This window comes from Octodon degus, unplaced genomic scaffold, assembly GCF_000260255.1.
Source record: "Octodon degus isolate 3935 unplaced genomic scaffold, OctDeg1.0 scaffold00072, whole genome shotgun sequence".
Lineage (NCBI taxonomy): Eukaryota > Metazoa > Chordata > Mammalia > Rodentia > Octodontidae > Octodon > Octodon degus.
In genome coordinates this window covers 8,283,786-8,294,050 of record NW_004524648.1, presented here as the reverse complement: position 1 = coordinate 8,294,050, position 10,265 = coordinate 8,283,786, and positions in this window count along the sequence as shown.

The following is a 10,265-nucleotide window of genomic DNA, read 5'->3' as shown; positions in this document are numbered from 1 at the left end:
AAAAAAAAAAAGAACTAAATTAGTTAAAGGAAAAACATTTTAAAGGCTTTTCAAATGCAAGTGTGGATCGTCTCCAAGTAGGACAACTATCAAGGTGCTGGATTGCTGACCTGGAGGGATACAAAGGGCCATTCTACCATGAAAGAGCCTTGCAGAAAAGCAGGAAATAAAGAGGTTCTCTCTCCATTACAATTGACAGTAAAAGAGAAGCTTTTAAATTTTTCCCCTCAGGTAATTGATTTAAAAGGCTGTTTCTATCCTAAAGATAAAAAAAATTGTATTTAGATTTACTTTTTAAAAAGATTTATTTTGGGGGCCGGGGAGATAGCTCAGTGAAATAAGCACTTCCCTGGCAAGCACAGTGGTCTGAGTTCAATCCCCGGTTTCGCAAAAAAAAAAAAAAAAAAAAAAGATTTATTTTTGGGGGAAGCAGCTCAGCCTGCCCTGTGGATGGGGCTGGCGTGGCATGTGGTTCCAGGGATCAAACTGGGGTCCCCTGCACCTGTCTAAGCTTCCCTAAGCAGGAACTTTAGACCCCTGAGCTATCTCACCAGCCTCTAAAAAAATTTTACTTATTCATTCATTTATTTATTTGGTACAGGGTCTCTCTACACAGTTCAGACTCATAGTGATCCTCCTGTCTCAGCCTCCCCAGCATTGGGATTACAAACATGTGCCACCATGCCCAGTTTCAGTGGCTGGCATGGCATGGGACTGGCATGGTGTGCAGTGCTGGGGATCAAACCTGGGTCCTTGAGCTTGCCAGGCAGTGCTTAGACCACGGAGCTATCTCCCCAATCCTGGATTTCGATTTAAAAAATCATATTTCCTAAGATTTACAATAATAGGGTTATTTTAAAAGATTACTTAAAATTCTTTTGATTTCTGGGGCCGGGAAGATGGCTCAGTGGAATAAGCACTTCCCTGGCAAAGTGCAAGGGCCTGAGTTCAATCCCTGGTTCTGCAAAAAAAAAACAAAAAACAAAAAAAAAACAAAAAACAAAAAACAACTTTTGATTCCTAATAAGGTTGCTTGGTTGTTTTATAGTCCTAAATTAAAATTAGTATAAAAAAGTTTTGAGGGGCCAGGGAGATGTCTCAGTGGAATAAGCACTTGCCTGGCAAGCTCAGGGACCTGAGTTCAATCCCTGGTCCCCCCCCAAAAAAAAAAGTTTTGAGATTTTATACATATAAAGATTGGGAATGCAATCTAAAAACAGTGAAGTTGAAGCAGTTGCTTGATTTTGACATCCCATTTAAATGGTGGCAATCCAAGGGGTGGCGTCCAAAGGGATACAGGCTGTGATAACTTCTTCATGGTTGGGTCAACTTATCCAACAGAGCTCTATTGTGCCCCAAACTGTTCAGATTAGCCTTTCAGGATTTTTAGACATTTTGGTAATACTAATTGGCTCCATTCAGATTTTGGGCTAATTCCTTTGATGTTATTGTCTTCCTTCAGATAATTTAAATTAATTTGCTTGGTTTACAGATGGATCATATACAGGAGGTTATGTGACAGTTTCCTCTTCCAAAATGTAGGGTACAGGTTTCTCACTGTACAATGAAAATTCAGTTATGAAAACAAAAGGGGGATTGATCCTTCCAACTTCACTTGTCAATATATACTATTAACTTTTTAAAAATTTTACAAAAGATGGAAATACTGAACAATAATTCAATGAGGTAAGGAAAAAACTAATTTATGGTAGAGATACAGTGTGCTGTTAGGCTGTATCATTAAGACAGATTGGAGAAGTTAGTTAGGATAAGACTAGGTTTAACCTGGTCCCTATTGACACAACTGACAAAATGGAAATCTAAGGTCTAATTAGGTAATAGAATATATACAGATAACTGAGCTGAAAGTATTAAGACAAAACAAAATACAAGATATTAGTTACAGGTAAAAGATTCTATTCCTTCCAAACTTTTCTGATAAGAAATCTCTGCTAATTCACAAACAACAAAATCTGATTAGCTTATTTATAATTATACATTTCTAAAAATTATGACAGAGTTACTCTAACTCAATTTGGTCAGAAATATTTTTGAGCACACTCTGATTTTATACAGATGTTTGTGTGTTCTATGTACTTATTTATGTGTTTGCGTGTCATCCTGTGAACAGTTGTTTCTCATTGTATTTGAGATTTAGGATGTAGACTTAAAGGTATGCTTTTTTCTGAGTTACTTAGCTGGTCTAAGTGACATCCAATTGGTTTCCTCACAGGTCATCTAGAAATAAGCTTAAAAATTAAAAATTAAAAAAATAAATAAGCTAATTATCAAAAATTCCTTAGAGGGCCAGTGAGATAGCTCAGCGGTGTAAAGTGCCTGCTAGGGCAAGCTTAAGAAGGCACATGGGACCGTGGTTCAATCCCCAGCACCACATGCTGCACCAGCCCCACCCTCAGAGTGGACTGAGTAGGCCAAAAAAAAAAAATTCCTTAGAGTGGGGAGAGATTATACACCAATAGGTGTATAGAGGGGTAGCCAACCTTCTTTCATTTTTTAAAAAATTTTATTTATTTATTTATGGGGGGCAGCTCAGCCCACCAGGGGGCAGGGCTGGCTGGCATGTGGTGCTGGGGGATTGAACTGCGGTCCCTGTGCTTTGCTAAGCTTGTTCTAAGTAGGTGCTTAGACCACTGAGCCATCTCACCAGCACTCATTTTCTTTTTTTTAATTTTTTTTTACATTTATTTATTGGGGGGGGCAGCTCAGCCCACCTGGGGGCAGGGCTGGCTGGCATGTGGTGCTGGGGGATTGAACCGCGGTCCCTGTGCTTTGCTAAGCTTGTTCTAAGTAGATGCTTTAGACCACTGAGCCATCTCACCAGCCCGCTTCTTTCATTAATAAAGAGACCCTGATAATCTCCATAGTCTCTTGGAAGACACCATCAGTAATTTGGTCACTGGTTAAAAGATAAAGCTTTTCAGAAAAAAATTAAAATAAGGTGTTTTTTTTTTTTTATAAAGGTGGATCTTGGTATGAAACTAAATTAAGAAACAAAGGTTTTTAAATGTCTACAGTAATTCATTATTGTTAATCTCATGGTGTATTAAATGTATTCGTGATTCCAGATGTACAGATCTTCCAAAATGTAAAACAAAAATTGCTTACTATGATAAGACTTTCAGATTCAGACCTCTGCCCTTAACAAAAATTTGTGATATGTATCCTATTAAAAATGACAAATTAGGGGGGCCTGGCTCTAGCTCAGTCCTTTAAGTGGCTGCTCCGCAAAGCTGTCAGCCTCATGTTGCTGGAGTTCGAACCTCACAACTCTCCTGCTGGCCAAAAGTGCCCTGAAGGCATTCGAGGAACCAAAAAAAAAAAAAAAAAAATGACAAATTAGGTAAAAGCTTCTTATATATTAGATAAAGATGATTGGTTAAAAGGGTTATATTATGTCAAATGAAAATTTAAGTATGTTACAGAATGTCACCAGGATTGTCATGCGACCATGTTATGTATGGTTTTGATTTCTAAATTTCTGTGCAAATATATGTAATTGTTGTCTTTGAACATTGTATACAGATTTAAGTATTAGAATATCCATGGTTGTTAGAAAATAACAGTTTCATTTTATGTCTAAGATGTTTGATAGTCAAATAAGATAGTAATGTTAAGCTTCCTGCCACCATTACAGGGTAATGTCATTAAACTTCTCTTCTGGATGTTTAACAACTGAAGTTTGGAAAACAAAAATTAGAGAAATAGATGGGCTAAGAAGATAGCTAATGTTTTGGACCTTGCCCATCGAGGTCTACTCAGGACATAAGACAACCTCTGCTGTGATATTCTGTAACTCAGATGAACCCCTGATTTCCTGATCAAGAAGATTATGGGACCACAGAAGAAAGAGATCTATGATGTATAGTGTGCCTAAGGAGAGTCACCTGGGGAGAGAGAGAGAGAGAGAGAGAGAGAGAGAGAGAGAGAGAGAGAGAGAGGAAAAAAAAAACTCTCACGTTTTCATGAAAAGCAACTTGGTCTAGCAATGGCCATGACTCATCCAGATGGCTGACACTGACAAAAGATTTAAGAGATACTGCACATGGTTCCAGGTAAATCCCAAGGAGATTTAAGTGACCTTCTTAGGCTAAATTTTTATTTGTATTTGTGTGGGTCTTGCTTTAACTTGGTCTTAATCACTGAACAGAAAAGTATAACCATGAGATGTAAAAAAGTAATGATTTAATAATATGCTAGCTGTAAAAGGTTCAAATCACTAACAACTTGCCACTTTTTTTTTTCCGGAACCAAGGATTGAACTCAGGCCTTTGCACTTGCCAGGGAAGCACTTATTCCACTGAGCCATCGCCCCGGCCCCCAACTTGCCAATTGTACTGGTTAACGCACTACTGTTATGGACCATTGGACTTTATAGGGTTACATTAGTATATACAGGTACCAAAAATCTTTGGACTGGCATCAAGAATGAAAAGGTCTTTTTTTATGTATTTGGTGCAGGATGTACAGGGTCTCACTACACAGATCTCACTCATAGTGATCCTCTTGTTTTCAGCTTCCCAAGCACTGGGATTACAGGTGCATGCCACCACTTCCAGTCTCAGTTGCTGTATCAGCATGTCCTGGGGGTGGGGCCAGCATGGCTTGTGGTACCAGGGATGTAACTCCAGTCCCTGTGCTCTGCCTAAACAGGTGCTTTAGTCCACTGAGCTATCTGGCCAGCCTGAAAAGTTCTTCTAAAGAGTTCTCCAAGCACAGCTTGTCAAACTGCAAAGAAATATCCATTGTTGACACAACAAAACAAAGAAAATGGTATGTTGGGAGCCACTGAAGCTGGAAATTGTCAAATGTGTGAAATCAGGACTAGGCCTCCGTGCTTAAAGCAGTCAAGCTACCTTAGTCCTAAGAAAAGCATCCTGCCTGGTTAACGTCAGCTGTTAGTCGTTAGGTAACCTTGTGTCACATGATACTAACTTTACAAAAGTATAAATAAACACCCCTACTGTTGTTTGAGGGGAATATCATTGGCTAATAAGGCTATGGGCCACCACCTGACCCAGCTTTTGTCTTCTTGTCTGTCTTTTCCTGATTCCTGCTGATGTTTCTCCCCAGGGTACACTGAGAGAACAATGCCCCCAACAGATTGATGTTTTAGTCAATCAGCTTCCCGGAAGACTTAGGCCTCTGGACTGGATTATTTTGTGTCATTGGTGGCAGGTTTCCAAACAACAGGAAAAAGTTTGCTGTGCAGATCATCCCTGCAGGAGTGTTTTGACCAAAATAGATTTGCCCAAGGTGACCACAGCATATCTAGCCTGTCAGACTTCATTCCTAACAAAGCTACCTCGATCTGTAAACAGGGCATATTCAGTATCTGTCAAGGGGTCCATTTTCAAAACAATTCATCCCAGTACAGCCTGTGGCACTTGGACAGTTATGTCTCAGTCTAAGGTGAGCCTGTCAGCTTTCTTGATCAGAAGGACAGTGGCCTGTTAGAGTGCAGAGGCAAAGTGGAGAGGAAGCCCTCAGTAACTGGATCCAACTATTTGCATAGGTATCCACTGGGCACTCCCTGGGGCTGACAGTCCGGGTGTCTTTTTTTTTTTTTCTTAATTCAAGGATCCAGATTTTATAGAAGCCAGCAGCTCCAAGAAATTTGCAGGTTTTGGCCAGATATTGCAGCAGAGCTTTTGTGCCTTTCTAGCAGGCAGCTTGGAAGTGTCATTAATCACAAGTGCTTTTCAAAGAGGGAACAAGGGCCAGCCAGATAGCTCAGCGGATTAAAGCACCTGCTTATGCAGACGCAGGGGCCAGGGGTTCGATCCCTAGCGTACCATGCCAGCCCCACCCCAGGATGCACTGAGACAGTGACTGAGACTGAGCATGGCAGCACACTCCTTTAATCCCAGTGATTAGAAGTCTGAAGAACAGAAAGAATCACAAGTCTGTGTAGTGAGACCCTGTAGGCTCTGTACTAAATACATTTTTTTAAAAAGAGGGAACAAATTTTTGAGCCTCTGGGAGGTTGGGGACAGGCCATTTGCAGAGAGGAGCTGGCTGACAGGAGCAGAAAAATGCAGTTTTTAGGTCCAGGCACCTGTATACCAGCAGGCTGTTGGTGGCAGAAGACTGAGGCAACTTATGTGGTGGGCAGTCATGACAGCATTGGCAGCTCAGAGATCTTGAACTCGTTTTAGAGGCAAGAGAGGTATATTTCAACAGTTTGAAAGTCCTTACTGTTTGCCTGGGGGACTGTGACAGAGCTGGAAGGGAGAGAAAAACCTTGGAGAAAAGGTGCTGCTGCTTGGCCAAATTTGTTGTTAGAGCCTCCCCAAAAATACTGAGAGAGTTTTCAACCCCTTGTGTCAATTGACTCCAAGTGAAATGTTCTTTTATCTCAGGATCTTCCCAGAAGAAGAGGCTCAGGGAAATAATTCACAAGCAGAGGAAGACATCTTTTAAATCTAGCAGAGTCCAAAAAGTGTGTATGAGTCAGGAACTGCACAGTGCAAGGTGATGGCTGTACTGTCCATGGCATGGAGATCTTGCCCAATGTGATTAACAGTCTTTCAGGGATGGGGAGATAACTCAGTGGTCTAAGTGCCTGCCTGGCAAGTGCAAGGACCCAAGTTCAATCCCTGGTGCATGCTGTGCCGCACTAGAATTCTGAGCATGTGGTACCAGCCCCAAAAACAAACATGGTGGTGCACGCCTGTAATCCCAGAACTGGGGGAGCTGAGATAGGAGGATCACTGAGTCCGAGCTGCACAGCAAGACCCTGTATCAAAAGAATAATAAAATTTTAAAAGTCTATCAGGGGTCCTTGGTGAGGTGGCATGGTGGATGGTCAGGCCTGGAGGAGTGTCCTTAGTTCATACTTCTGGGAGAAGAATTTTCAAAACTTCAGGATTGTGATTATCTGTCTCAGGCTGATACAGGCGTCCCCTTCTTCTTAGGGAGCAGTCAAAATTGAAAGTGCAGGGTTAAAAGAGACAAGAACCAGTATTGAAACTGGCTTATATAGGAATTCATGTTTTATGAGATGTCGTCTCACGCTACAAGTTTGTGCCTGAAGTAATAGGTGAGAGGCAAGAGTCTCAGTTGCTCTGGTGCTGGCAACTTCTTGACAGAGGGAACTTTTGAAGGCAGAGAGCTCTGTTCCATTGTCTATCAGGAAAATCACAGGCTTGCCCTCAACTTTTGCAATGACTTCAGGGTGTCAGGGGCCCAATTAGATCAATCTGGGTCTGTCCTGTCTATTCAGGCCTGACAGGGTGCAACTAACTCATCATTTGGGTGCAGCCAAAATGTGGAGCTGAGAAGGAATTGTTGACAGTCATCTCCGCTGGGCATTAGACAACACCCTCTCAAGAGGGCAGGTGTAGCCTTGAAGCAGAAGGTTCAGGGGGAGGGCCTCTGTGGCCTAATGCAGTTCAGTTGGCTGAAGTACAGGAGTCTGGAGCAGGGAGTGAAGCAATAGGTATTGGCTGCAACTTCAGCAGCTGAGAAGGGTGTCAAGGTGGAATTTCAGGAAGAATGGGCCTCTTTTTCTTTCTTTCTTTTTTTTTCTTTGAGATGGAGGGAATGGTTTGGCTTAATTATTAAACTCCATAAAACCTCTCTTTTTTTGGTAGTCAGGGACTGTAGGTCTTGACTAATTCTCATCGCTGACTTCCTACGTGTGTATCTTTGAATGAAAGCGCAACAGACAAAGGGTGGATGCCTCTCAGAAAGAGGGGAGGTGTCCCTTCAGATGCCTGCCTGGCCACACCCCTCACAGAGGCTTAGGCACAAAGTAGCTAAGAAGGGTGCAAGGTCTCCCTTGTTTCATATGTGGATCATCACAGAACTGCAGGTGAGGGCCCAGTCAAGCGCCACGACCAGTGCTTCCCAGTCTTGGTGCACCAACAGAGCAGTCAATTATTGCCCACACCGCCCATTCCATCACTCACAAAATCATTCAGCAGGCCATGATTGGTGACGAAACAGGTCAGCATTGTTGGTCTTCCTGGTTGATGTACCAGATACATTGGCAGATACACAGAAGACACCCAGGATTTGGAGGCAGATTTATTTATGTCACTAGGCACTGATCAGTGTTCTTCCCAGAATATCAGGCCCCAATCTCTCATGGTCTAGGGCTTATATGAGATAAACAAGCAGGAAGAGCAGAGGCAGAATAGAATGGCTTATCAATTAGGGATGGGTTTATACAGTGTGCATCGTAGTGACCAGCTGTTTCTTTTTTTTTTTTTTTTTTTATTTATTAGAGAGAGAGAGAGAGAGAGAGAGAGAGAGAGAGAGAGAGAGTGTGGTGTGTGTGTGTGGCCAGCTCAGCCCACCAGGGGGCGGGGCTGGCTGGCATGTGGTGCTGGGGGATTGAACCGCAGTCCCTGATGCTTTGCCAAGCTAGTTCCAAGTAGGTGCTTTAGACCACTGAGCCATCTCTCCAGCCCCCCAGCTGTTTCTAAGAGACTGCAAGCAACCAGAACTAAAACAGGAGTCATTACACAGGAGGTAAATAAGAAACTGAAGTATATTGGCTAGGGATGTGTGTGTGTGGGCGCGCGCGCGTGTGCGCGTGGTTTTTCTGTTACACCAAGTGCTGAAATGTCACACATGTGCCACCATGCCCAGCTCTGAACATTCTTGTAACTAGATTAACCATGTGAAATTTTACCAGTTTTGTAAGTATTAGTATTATTAGTTAAATATTAAGTATTAGTAATTTTATACCTGTACTTCCCTGTATTGCACACCTTCCCCCTTCCCAGAGCCTCTCACATGCTAGACAAGCACTCTACTGCTGACCTATATCCCCAGCCCATTTATTTAATTTTGATATAGGGTCTTCCTAAGTTACTCCAACTGGCCTCAAACTGGCCATGCTCTCTCAGCTTCCCAAAAAGCTAGTTCCCACTGCATGCCTCTGAGTGTACATGCGTTTGCACTGTGTTTGGACATCCACCCAGGGTCACATTGCTGAGTCCACAGGTGGACCATATCCTCAGTCTAAACAAATTAGATACTGCCAAACAATTTTCCAAGGTGACTTTCCCAAACCGTGCTTCATCAGCAGCTGTTCCACATCCTTACCAGCACTCCAGTCTGTTGACTTATCAGTACTGTCCTTTTTTACTTTAACTATATCAATGTGCATTTAAGAATAGCATACTGCGGTTTTAATCCGTATTTCCCTTCTAATAAAATTGAATACCTTTTCATCTGCTGACTAGTCACTAGAATTCCCTCTTTATGCTACCATGGTAGTGCATGCCTGTAATCCAACTACTCAATAGGTAGCCTGGGCAATTTAGTGAGTTCCTTTCTAAAAAAAAAAATAAATAAATAGAAGGGCTGGAACTGCAGCTCAGTGCTAGAGTGCTTGCCTTTGCCTAATACAGGAAAGGCCCTGTGTTCAATCTTTCGTGTCCAAAAAACTTATCCATATCTCTTCTATAAATGAAGTGTTTATATTTAAGTTTTGCAGGTTTTTTTGTTGTTTGCTTGTTTATCTTTTTGTGACAGGGTCTTTTTTTTTTTTTTTTTCGGAACCAGGGATTGAACTCAAGCCCTTGCGTTTGCCAGGGAAGCGCTTAGTCCACTGAGCCATCTCCCAGGCCCCTGTGACAGGGTCATGCTATGCAGTTCAGGATGGTCTTGAGCTCACTTTGTAGCCCAGGATGGTCTCAAACTCACAATGATCCTCCTGCCTCAGCCTCCCCAGTGCTAAGATTACAGGTATGCACCACTATGCCTGGTCCTATATTTAAGTTTTTACCCATTTTTTAAAACTGGGTTGCCTGCCTTTCTTTTACTTTTTTTTTTTGGTGGAACTGGGGATTGAACTCAAACCCTTGCACTTGCCAGGGAAGTGCTTATTCCATCGAACCATCTCCCCAGCCCTCTTTTACTAATTTGCAGGAAATTTGAAAATATATATTGGATGTGAGTTGTCAGCTGTAGCATTGTAAATATTTTGATTTTGTAATTTGCCATTTCACTCTCTAAATAATGTCTAACATATTTCAGTTTTAATGAAATCCAGTTTACCTCCTTTTAAAGTTTAATGCTTTTTATGTTCCATTTAAGAACTGGGGACTAAGGGGCCGGGGAGATGGCTCAGTAGAATAAGCGCATCCCTGGCAAACACAAGGATCTGAGTTCAATCCCTTGTTCCACAAAACAAAACAAAACAAAAATCTGGAAGCTGGACTACTGAACTCTGCCCACCTGGCTGCACATCCCAGCTCCTCTGGGCTACCAAACTGTACCTGCTGGGTTGT